Source organism: Loxodonta africana, chromosome 10, assembly GCF_030014295.1.
Source record: "Loxodonta africana isolate mLoxAfr1 chromosome 10, mLoxAfr1.hap2, whole genome shotgun sequence".
NCBI lineage: Eukaryota > Metazoa > Chordata > Mammalia > Proboscidea > Elephantidae > Loxodonta > Loxodonta africana.
Window position 1 is genome coordinate 117113157 of NC_087351.1, and position 12918 is coordinate 117126074.

Sequence of the window (12918 nt, forward strand, 5' to 3'; positions counted from 1 at the left end):
TGAGGGCCCATCCTGACCCTTGTAGTCAGCATCCCAAAAAGGGGGTGGATTCAAAGAAGCAGAGGGTATGGAGAAGGCTACCTGCACCAGTATCCCAGTGCTGCCGTGTGGCAATGCCACAAAAAGGGTGGCTTTGAACAAGGAAATCGATTGTCTCCCAGTTCTGGAAGGTTGTTGTTGTTCTTGTTAGGTCCCGTCAAGTTGGTTCCGCTCATAGCCACCTAATGTAGCACAGAAGGAAACACTGCCCGTCCTGTGCCATGCCCACAGTCATTGTTATGCTTGAGCCCCTCCTTCCAGCCACTGTGTCTGTCATGGATTGAATTATATCTGCCAAAAAATGTATCAACTTGGTTAGGCCATGTGTGGTTGTCCTCTATTTTGTGATTGTAATTTTATGTTGAGAGGATTAGGGTGGGATTTTAACACCACGGGTTACACAGGTCACCTCCCTGATCCAAGGTGGAGGGAGTCTCCCTGGGGTGTGGCCTGCACCACCTTTTATCTCTCAAGGAAAGAGAGCAAATAGAGAGTTAGGGACCCCATACCACCAAGAAAGCAGCACCAGGAGCAGAGCTTGTCCTTTGGAAACTGGGTCCCCGCGCCTGAGAAGCTCCTCGACCAGGGAAGATTGAGGACAAGGGCCTTCCTCCAGAGCCGACACAGAGAGAAAGCCTTCCCCAGGAACCGACACCCTGAATTTGGGCTTGTAACCTACTAGACTGTGAGAGAATAAACTTCCCTTTGCTAAAGCTATCCACATGTGGTATTTCTGTTACAGCAGCACTAAATGACCAAGACAGTGTCAATCCATCTCATTGAGGGTCCTCTTTTCTGCTGACCCTGTATTTTCCAAGCATGATGTCCTTCTCTGGGAACAGATCCCTCCTGATAACATGTCCAAAGTATGTGAGACGTAGTCTCGCCATTCTTGCTTCTAAGGAGCATTCTGGTTGTGCTTCTTCCAAACAGATGTGTTCGTTCTTTTGGCAGTCCATGGAATATTCAATATTCTTTGCCAACACCACAATTCAAAGGCATCAATTCTTCTTCAGTCTTCCTTATTCATCGTCCAGCTTTCACATGCATATGATGTGATTGAAAATACCATGACTTGAGTCAGGTGCTCCTTAGTCTTCAAGGTGACATCTTTTCTTTTCAACACTTTAAAGAGGTCCTTTGCAGCAGATTTGCCCAATGCAATGCGTCTTTTGATTTCTTGACTGCTGCTTCCATGGCTGTTGATTGTGGATCCAAGTAAGACGAAATCCTTGACAACGTCAAACTTTTCTCCGTTTATCACGTTGCTGCTTACTGTTCCAATTGTAAGGATTTTTGTTTTCTTTATGTTGAGGTGTAATAAATACTGAAGGCTCTGGTCTTTGATCTTCATCAGTAAATGCTGCAAGTCCTCTTCACTTTCAGCAAGCAAGGTTGTGTCATCAGCAAAACACAGGTTGTTAATGAGTATTCCTCCAATCCTGATGCCCTGTTCTTCTTCATATAGTCCAGCTTCCCAGATTATTTGCTCAGTATACAGATTGAATAGGTACGGTGAAAGGATACAACCCCGATGCACACATTTCCTGACTTTAAACCACGCAGTATCCCCTTGTTCTGTCCAAACAACTGCCTCTTGGTCTATGTACAGGTTCCTCATGAGCACAATTAACTGTTCTGGAATTCCCATCCTTCATGATGTTATCCATATTTTGTTTTGATCCACACAGTCAAATGCCTTTGCATAGTCAATAAAACATAGGTAAGCATCCTTCTGGTATTCCCTGCTTTCAGCCAGGATCCATTTGACCTCAGCAATGATATCCCTGGTTCCACACCCTCTTCTGAATCTGGCCTGAATTTCTGGCAGTTCCCTGTCAATATACTGCTGCAGCCACTTTTGAATGATCTTCAGCAAAATTTTGCTTGCATGTGATATTAATTTCCACATTCAGTTCAATCACCTTTCTTGGGAGTAGGCATAAATGTGGATCTCTTCCAGTTGGTTGACCAGGTAGCTGTCTTCCAGATTTCTTGGCATAGAGCAGTGAGCACCTCCAGCGCTGCATCTGTTTGTTGAAACATCTCAATTGATATTCCATCAATTCCTGAAGCCTTGCTTTTCACCAATGCCTTCAGTGCAGCTTGGCCTTTCTCCCTCAATACCATCAGTTCCTGATCACATGCTACCCACTGAAATGGTTGGACGTCAACCAATTCTCTTTGGTATAGTGACTCTGTGTATTCCTTCCACCCTCTTTTGGTCCTTCCTGCATTGTTTAATATTTTCTCCATAGAATCCTTCACGATTGCAACTCGAGGCTTAAAATTTTTCTTCAGCTCTTTCAGCTTGAAAAATGCCAAGCATATTCTTCCCTTTTGGTTTTCTATCTCTAACTCTTTGCACATGTCATTATAATACTTTGTCTTCTCGAGCCGCCCATTAAAATTTTCTGTTCAGTTCTTTTACTTCATCATTTCTTCCTTTGCTTTAGCTGCTCAATGTTCAAGAGCAAATTTCAGAGTCTCTTCTGACATCCATTTTGATCTTTTCTTTCTTTCCTGTCTTTTTAATGACCTCTTGCTTTCTTCACATATGATGTCCTTTATGTCATTCCACAACTCATCTGGTCTTTGGTCATTAGTGCTCAATGCAACAAATCTATTCTTGGGATGGTCTCTAAATTCAGGTGGGATATACTCAAGGTCATACTTTGGCTTTCGTCAACTTGTTCTAATTTTCTTCAGTTTCAACTTGAACTTGCACATGAGCAATTGATGGTCTGTTCCACAGTCGGCCCCTGGCCTTGCTCTGACTTATGATATTGAGCTTTTCCATTGTCTCTTTCCACAGATGTAGTCGATTTGATTCCTGTATATTCCATCTGACGAGGTCCATGTGTATAGTCACCATTTACATTGGTGAAAAAAAGGTATCTGAAATGAAATAGTCGCTGGTCTTGCAAAGTTCTATCATGGGATCCCTGGCATCGTTTCTATCACCAAGGCCGTATTTTCCAACTACTGATCCTTCCTCTTTGTTTCCAACTTTCGCATCCCAATCACCAGTAATTATCAATACATACTGACTGCAGAAGCTGATAAAAATCTTCAGTTTCTTCACCTTCGGCCTTAGTGGTTGGTGAGTAAATTTGAATAACAGCTGTATTAACTGGCCTTCCTTCTTGTTATTGTTGTTAGGTGCCGTCGAGTCGGTTCCAACCCATAACGACCCTATGCACAACCGAAAGAAACACTGCCCGATCGTGCTCCATCCTTACAATCCTTGTGATGCTTGAGCTAATTGTTGCAGCCACTGCGTCAATCCACCTCATTGAGGGTCTTCCTCTTTTCCGCTGACGCTGTACTCTGCCAAGCATGATGTCCTTCTCCAGGGACTGATCCCCCCTGACAACATGTCCAAAGTATGTAAGACGCAGTCTCGCCATCCTTGCCTCTAAGGAGCATTCTGGCCACTCTTCTTACAAGACAGATTTGTTCATTCTTTTGGCAGTCCATGGTATATTCAATATTCTTCGCCAACACCGCAATTCAAAGGCGTCAACTCTTCTTCGGTCTTCCTTATTCATTGTCCAGCTTTCATATGCATATGATGTGATTGAAAATACCATGGCTTGGGTCGGGCGCACCTTAGTCCTCAAAGTGACATCTTTGCTCTTCAACACTTTAAAGAGGTCCTTTGCAGCAGATTTGCCCAATGCAATGCGTCTTTTGATTTCTTGACTGCTACTTCCATGGCTGTTGATTGTGGATCCAAGTAAAATGAAATCCTTGACAAATTCAATCTTTTCTCCGTTTATTATGATGTTGCTCATTGGTCCAGTTGTGAGGATTTTTGTTTTCTTTATGTTGAGGTGTAATCCATACTGAAGGCTGTGGTCTTTGATCTTCATTAGTAAGTGCTTCAAGTCCTCTTCACTTTCAGCAAGCAAGGTTGTCATCTGCATAACGCAGGTCGTTAATGAGTCTTCCTCCAATCCTGATGCCCTGTTCTTCTTCATATAGTCCAGCTTCTTGGATTATTTGTTCGGTATACATATTAAATAGGTATGGTGAAAGAATACAACCGTGACACACACCTTTCCTGACTTTAAACCAATCAGTATCCCCTTGTTCTCTGTCCAAACAACTGCCTCTTGATCTATGTAAAGGTTCCTCATGAGCACAATTAAGTGTCCTGGAATTCCCATTCTTCGCAGTGTTATCCATAGTTTGTTATGATCCACACAGTCGAATATCTTTGCATAGTCAATAAAACATAGGTAAGCATCCTTCTGGTATTCTCTGCTTTCAGCCAGGATCCATCTGACATCAGCATTGATATCCCTGGTTCCACGTCCTCTTCTGAAACCGGCCTGAATTTCTGGCAGTTCCCTGTCGATATACTGCTGCAGCCGTTTCTGAATGATCTTCACCAAAATTTTGCTTGCGTGTGATATTAATGATATTGTTCTATAATTTCCACATTTGGTTGGATCACCTTTCTTGGGAATAGGCATAAATATGGATCTCTTCCAGTCAGTTGGCCAGGAAGCTGTCTTCCATATTTCTTGGCATAGACAAGTGAGCACCTCCATTGCTGCATCTGTTTGTTGAAACATCTCAATTGATATTCCATCAATTCCTAGAGCCTTGTTTTTCGCCAATGCCTTCAGAGCAGCTTGGACTTCTTCGTTCAGTACCATCGGTTCCTGATCATATGCCACCTGTTGAAATGGTTGAATATTGAGTAATTCTTTTTGGTATAATGACTCTGTGTATTCCTTTCATCTTCTTTTGATGCTTCCTGCGTCGTTTAATATTTTCCCATGGAATCCTTTACTATTGCAACTCGAGGTTTGAATTTTTTCTTCAGTTCTTTCAGCTTGAGAAACACCAAGAGTGTTCTTCCCTTTTGGTTTTTCATCTCCAGCTCTTGCATATGTCATTATAATACTTTACTTTGTCTTCTCGAGAGGCCCTTTGAAATCTTCTGTTCGATTCTTTTACTTCATGAATTCTTCCTTTTGCTTTAGCTGCTCGACGCTCAAGAGCAAGTTTCAGAGCCTCCTCTGACATCCTTCTTGGTCTTTTCTTTCTTTCCTGTCTTTTCAGTGACCTCTGGCTTTCTCCATGGATGATGTCCTTGAAGATGTCCTTCCACAACTCGTCTGGTCTTCGGTCACTAGTGTTCAATGTGTCAAATCTATTCTCAAGATGGTCTCTAAACTCAGGTGGGATATACTCAAGGTCATATTTTGGTTCTCGTGGACTTGCTCTGATTTTCTTCAGTTTCAGCTTGATCTTGCATCTGAGCAATTGATGGTCTGTTCCACAGTCGGCCCCTGGCCTTCTTCTGACTGGTGATATTGAGCTTTTCCATTGTTTCTTTCCACAGATGTAGTCAATTTGATTTCTGTGTGTTCCATCTGGTGAGGTCCATGTGTATGGTCGCCGTTTATGTTGGTGAAAGAAGGTATTTGCGATGAAGAAATCGTTGGTCTTGCAAAATTCTATCATTCCATCTCCAACATTGTTTCTATCACCAAGGCCATATTTTCCAACTACTGATCCTTCTTCTTTGTTTCCAACTTTCGTATTCCAATCACCAGTAATTATCAATGCATCTCGATTGCATGTTCGATCAATTTCAGACTGCAGCAGCTGATAAAAATCTTCTATTTCTTCATCTTTGGCCCTAGTGGTTGGTATGTAAATTTGAATAATAGTCGTATTGTAGGCGTATGAACATTACCCTATCTCTGACAGCGTTTTACTTCAGCATAGATCTTGAAATATTCTTTCTGATGGCATTCCTCTTCAATTTGTCATTCCCAGCATAGTAGACCATATGACTGTCCAATTCAAAATGGCCCATACCAGTCCATTTCAGCTTACTAATGCCTAGGATGTCCACGTCTATGTGTTCCATTTCATTTTTGATGATTTCCAATTTTCTAGATTTATGCTTCTTACAGTCCACTTTCCAATTATTAATGGATGTTTGTAGCTGTTTCTTCTCATTTTGAGTCATGCCACATCAGCAAATGAAGGTCCTGAAAGCTTGACTTCATTCACATCATTAAAGTCTACTCTACTTTGAGGAGACAGCTCTTCCCCCGTCGTATTTTGAGTGCCTTCCAACCTTGGGACTCAGTTTCTGGCGCTATATCAGACAATGTTCCGCTGCTATTCATAAGGTTTTCACCGGCTAATTCTTTTCAGAAGTAGACTGTCAGGTCCTTCTTCCTAGTCTGTCTTAGTCTGGAAGCTCAGCAGAAACCTTTCCGCCATGGATAACCCTGCTGATATCTGAATACCGGTAGCATAGCTTCCAGCATCACAGCAACAAGAAAGCCCCCACAGTACAACAAACTGACAGACACGTGGGTGTTTGTACCCCAAATTCAGGGTGTGGACAGGGCCATGCTCTCACCAAAGGCTCTAGGGGAAGGTCCTTTCTTGTCTTTCTCACCTTCTGGTGGCCCCAGACATTCCTTGGCTTGCAGATGCGTTGTCACAGGGCTGTGTTCCCTCCATGTCTTCTCTTCTTTTATAGGGACACCACTCAAATGGGATTAGGACCCTCCCCCCCCCCACACTCAGCATGACCTCATGTTAATTTAACTGATAACATTATCAAAGACCCGATTTCCAAACAAGGTCACATTTACAGGTTATGGGAATTAGGACTTGATCATGTGTTTTATGGGGACACTGTTCAATCCACAACACCATCCTCAGCAGTGGGAGTGGGGTCTACAAAGGTTGGAAAACAGGATGAAGGTGGACTCATATCTCACACCATACATGAAAATTAACTCAAAAGGGATCGACAACCGAAATATAAGAGTTCAAACCATAAAACACTTAGAGAAAGCCTAAGGGTAAATCTTCAGGACCTTGTAAGCTGCAATGGATTCTTAGATAAGACACCAAAAACAGGAGCAACAAAGCCCTGAGATGCTGTCAGGAGGGAGCAAGGTCACCCATCCAGCAGAGTCACTAGTGTGGTACAGGGGCTGCAGATCACACTGGGTGACACTGTCAGAGGGAATAACACCAAAATGACTGTCTATAAAAATTTTGTGTAATGTTTCAGCAGAAATTTATTATTTTTTATAAAAATTTTCCCATAGTTAGTTGTAACAACAAAAACATTTTTTCGTAAGCCCAGTTTACATGTATCAATATACCTACGAGGCTAAAACTCTGTGCTAATTTACTTTTTGAACCTTCCAATGTGCTCTGGTCCGAGCTGTCATCATTACCCGATTACAAGGATGCTTCAAGTCACGTGGTTTTGTCTGCACACACTACACGCACGCAATGATGTTCCCGCTGTCTCGTTGCTGCTGGTGTGTTTATAGTTGCTGATTTTGTCAAATTTTCTGGTGTATTAGCTACAACATTGTGGTAATTAGTATTTGTGAACCTACGTCAGTAACTTGTGAGAATGAAGTAGTAATTAAAGGAAAAGAAGGAGCGATATACCGGAATTATGATCTATGAGTAACGTTAACACAAAAATCGTTACTACGCATTCTGTATGGTCCATTAGAGAAGGAAGACGGGGCGGGGGGTGACACCATAAACTACCATACGGGGTGACACCACCCCCAGTGACATCACTGCACCCACCCCAGGCCCAGCACCTGAAGGGCTCCTAATACCTGGTCCTCCCCAGGGGGCGCTGTACCCTGCAAGCTCGCACAGGAGCTAATAAACTTTTGTTTTGTTTTAGGCCTAACCTGTCCACAGAGGCGAGAAAATTACGATCACCCACAAGTAAAAAAGCAACTAAAAGACCAAGATGGTTTGTTCTTGGTGGGGGTGGTTGTAACAAAAAGTAGCCAAGATTCAAGGTAAGAAGAAACACACTACAGTGCCCCTTACACAGAGGTGGACACACACAGAATGAGGGGTGTTGACCCATATGACCCCTAAGGCCTTGCTAGGTATGTAGCCCTGGGTGTCACTCTGTCATTCCCCACGAACCCTCATGAGGACAGAGCTGGCCCTGTGCTAAGGCTGGGGAGCGTCGCCTGCCCTGGAGCAGGGAAGTCCAGGAGGGGAGGTGGCCTTTTATAGCCCTGCCACCCAACAGACCAGCAGCGTCGCCCCAGCTGGGAGCTTGTTGGAAACGCAGAATCTCAGTTGCCCGCATGCCACTCCAGCCCACCAATGAGTCAGGTAATAAGACCCTGGTCATTTGGGCTGACACTCAAGACCAGGAAGCTCTGTGGGTGGCTTTAAATCACTGCAGGTGGGTGGACAGATGACAGGAAGTGACCGCAGCCAAATCAGGGGCTCTGGGCCCCATGGGGAACCGGGAGGGGGCAGGGGACCTCCCGGGTAGGTGGTGCTGGAGTGGGCTGGGGGGTCCACAGGTGTTTGCAGGGGTTCCTGGCAATGGCTGAGGACACAGCCAGAGGCATAAATGTGTGTGTTGAGGCCCAGCAAGCTGTCATTGCCAGGGCTCACAGTGGCGGCCAGGGAGGGACAGCCTGGCGGGGTCCCCCAGAGGGCTTGGCTAGCTCATCTCATAACACAAGCATCAACCTAGAAATGAGCCCCACAAAGGTCGTCAGGAGGCACCATGCAGGGCAGGATTCCTCCCCACTAAAAAAAACAAAACCCGTTACTGCCAAGTCCATTCTGACTCATAGGGACCCTGTACTCGTGATTATCTACCTGCTGATGGCGCAGGACCGGGCAGCGTTTCGTTCTGTTGTGCATAGGGTCGCTATGAGTCGGAACCGGCTCGAGGCACCTAACCACCACTACCTGCTGGAGCGCACAGCTGCCGGTCGCCACCTGGTGGCCATATATGGAAGTGTCCGTCAGCCTTTTGCTCACTTTTGGTGTCTCAGCCCAGGTGAGGCCCAGAGAGCCACACGGTCTTCCCACAGAGAAGAGGTGAAAGTCCGACCAATAGGTGACATTTTCTCAGTAATATTTCAATAAACATTCAAAGGCTCAGCATTCTTTCAAGAAATACCCTTTCAAAAAGACGCAGCGAGAGGCAGAGAATGAAATCCCCGTGGTTAAGGCAGCACCAGAGTCCCTGGGTGGTGAAAACGGTCAAGGAGCTCAGCTACTAACTGGTTCAAATCCACCCAGAGGCTCCTCGGAAGAAAGGCCTGGCAATCTACTTCTGAAAAAAATCACTTCTTGAAAACATTATGGAGCACAGTTCTACTCTGATACACACATGCAGTAACCGCGAGTCAGAATCAACCAGACAGCAACCGGTTTCTTAGAGCACCCAAGGGCACAGCATATTAAGTGCCAGGCACTGTTCAAACACCTTCGTGGCTATCTCACATTTAGTCTTCTCAACAACCTAGGACAGTCGCTGTCCTAAGACATTTGTTTGCTCCAAACCACAGGAAGAAATACATCTTACATGTAACCCAATACATGCCTAAAAGTGTACCTGAAATCGTATCTACCCCTGTGATACGGAGGCCTGGAGGTGCAGTGATTAAGAGCTACAGCTGCTAACCAAAAGGTTGGCAGTTAAAATGCACCAGCCGCTCCTTGGAAGCCGTATAGGACAGCTCTATTCTGTCCCATAGGGTTGCTATGAGTTGGAATCAACTTGACGGCAATGGTTTTTTTTCCAGCAATACGTGGCCCCTTCTGGTATTTTCTATTCTACTAAGGATTGCTAGATTTAGGAAATAAAAAATATAGGACATCCAATTCAATTTGAATTTCAGATAAACAATGAATAATTCATCTTCTATCATTGTTGTTAGGTGCCTTCAAGTCAGTTCAGACTCAGAGTGACCCTATGCACAACAGAACGAAACACGCCTGGTCCTGCACCATCCTTACAATCGTTATTACGCTTGAGCCCGTTGTTGCAGCCACTGTGTCAATCAAACTTGTTGAGGGTCTTCCTCTTTTCCGCTGACCCCGTACTTTGCCAAGCACGATGTCCTCCAGGGACTGATCCCTCCTGACAACATGTCCAAAACACGTAAGACATGGTCTCACCATCCTTGCCTCTAAGGATCATTCTGCTTGTACTTCTTCCAAGACAGATTTGTTTGTTCTTTTTGCAGTCCGTGGCATATTCAATATTCTTTGCCAGCACCACAATTCAAAGGCATCAATTCTTCTTCGGTCTTCCTTATTCATTGTCCAGCTTTCGTGTGCATATGATGTGATTGAAGATACCATGGGTTGGGTCAGGCGCTCCTTAGTCTTCAAGGTGACATCTTTTCTTTCCAGTATTTTAAAGAGGTTCTTTGCAGCAGATTTGCCCAATGCAATGTATCTTTTGATTTCTTGACTGCTGCTTGCATGGGTGTTGATTGTGGATCCAAGTAAAATGAAATACTTGACAACTTCAATCTTTTCTCCGTTTATCACGATGTTGCTCATTGGTCCAGTTGTGAGGGTTTTTGTTTTATGTTGAGGTGCAATCCATACTGAAGACTGTGGTCTTTGATCTTCATCAGCAAGTGCTTTAAGTCCTCTTCACTTTCAGCAAGCAAGGTTGTGTCGTCTGCATAATGCAGGTTGTTAACGAGTCTTCCTCCAATCCTGATGCCCCGTTCTTCTTCATATAGTCCAGCTTCTCAGATTATGTGCTCAGCATACAGATTGAATAGGTATGGTCAAAGGATACAACCCTGATTCACACCTTTCCCTAATTTTTTTTTTAGCATGAGTATATCCCATACAACGTTTGGGATATAATTACACTAAAAAATTATTATTCATTGTTTATCTGAAATTTAACTGGATGTTCTGTATTTTATCTGGAAATCCTAATTCTACTCCATTAAAAAAAAAAAAAAAGCTAGTCACAGCCCCCTACACAATGTTATATAGCCTCCTAGTAAGCCACCACCCCCGCTTGAAAACACTTCTAGAAGACAGGAACCAAGAGCCTTTCTACTCCACAGTGGAAACCAAAGCTCAAGCTGATGAGAAACTAGTTTTTGGAAACATTGGGGTTCAAACCCCACAGTCACCACAACGTCTCTCCTGCCGAGACCCACTCTCTTTGTAGCTGCAGAACCTTGGATAGGGCCTTTACTCTTCCTGGCCTGTGAGCGGCGCAACTGGGTCCCTCTCAGCTACTAACCAAACGTTGGCTGTTCGAACTCACCCAGGGGCACCTAGAAAGAGATCCCTGGTGATCTACTTCCATAAAGATTACAGCCAAGAAAACCCTACCAGACGATTCTACTCTGAATGTATGGGGTCAGCACAAGTCGGAATTGACTCGACAGCTACAGGTTTGGTTTTGGTCTGTGAACACTGCGGTAAGGGGCTTTTGCTTTGTTTAAAGATAGCTTTTGTGCATAGAAATGACTAGTGGCAGGTGCTTTGTTTTTTAAATAAATATTTATAGCGGGGAAACCCCAGTGGCGTAGTAGTTAATACCGATGGCTGCTAACCAAAATGTCGGCAGTTCGAATCCACCAGGGGCTCCCTGGAAACCCTATGGGGCAGTTCTACTCTTTCCTATAGGGTCGATACAGGCTTGCTATGAGTCGGAATTGACTCGACGGCAACAGGTATGCTGTGGTATGATTAATAGTGGGTTAAATTGTGTTCCCCCAAAAGATACGTCCAAGCCCTAACCCCTGTACCTGTGAACGTAACCTTGTTTGAAAAGAGGGTCCCTGCATGTGGAATTAAGTTAAGGATCTCGGGATGAGGTCATCCTGGACTTGGGTGGGCCCTAAATTCAGTGATTAGCGTCCTTATAAGAGAAAGGAGAAGGAGGTTCAAGACACACAGAGAAACACAGAAGGGAAGGTGGAGGCAGAGAGTGATATGTCTGCAAGCCAAGGATTGCTGGGAGCCACTCAAATCTGGGAGAGGCACGGATCAAGTTCTTCCTCAGAGCCTCCTGAGGGAACCAACGCTGCCCGCCGACGCCTTGACTCTGGACCCCTGGCCTCCACAACTGTGAGGAGATAAATTTCTGCTGTTTTAAGCCCCGAAGATTATGGATATTTATTAATAATATTCGATGTATAAAGTAATTTAAAAACCTAGTTTTTCCTTAAGCGTTTAAGTGTAACTTAAAAATATTACTATGCTGTTTCTAAGCCCTGTAAATTTTAATAACTTACGAGGGGGCCTTTGGTTAATGTTCATTCTCGTTTACAAACTAATTTAAATAAAAACTCTTAAGCCGTTGTAACTGTATGTTAAATTGCTTTAAGTACTTCAGATGATTAACAAGCAAAACATTCCTTAGTAACATTGTGGGTCTTCAGTTCTTAAACATTGGCCGAATTCCCCTATATCTTTCAAACTAAAAACTTTTAAGGCTAAATTAAAATACCCAGTGGTGATGGTTAAGATTGTGTGTCACCTCGGCTGGGCCATGATTCTCAGTGCTTTGGCAGTTGTATAATGTTGTGATCACTTTCCTGTTGAAATTTGATATCTGATCACCCCCATGATGGAATCCTCTGAGTGGTACCGGCAGGGGTGGAGCCTGTGGGGCTCACCGCCCCTCAGCCTTTATCTCTCTGCTTTCCACCACCTACTTCCTTCCTGCTCGCCTTGGAAAGGTTGTTGGCTTGTTCTGGATCCAGCAGCTGTCTCTTGTCTGACCTATGGTTCATGGGACTTGAGCTAGCAGCTTACCTGTCCATCTTGGGATTTGCTGATCTTCACGGCCTGCGAGCAAGAACCCTGCTCCCCATCCCGCCTATCTTGGGTTCGCCAGCCCCTGCAGCTAAGTGACTCAGGAGAAGTCTTGCGGCCTTTCCCGCAGACCTTGGGGATTCCTCGACCATCACAACCTGTGAGCAGGATCTCTGTTGTCCAACCTGCTCATCCTGGGTTCACCAGCTTCTGCGGCTCTGTGCATTGGGAAAGGACTCTATCCTGATCCAAGAACTTGGGACGTTCCAACTCCTACAATCACGTGAGCTG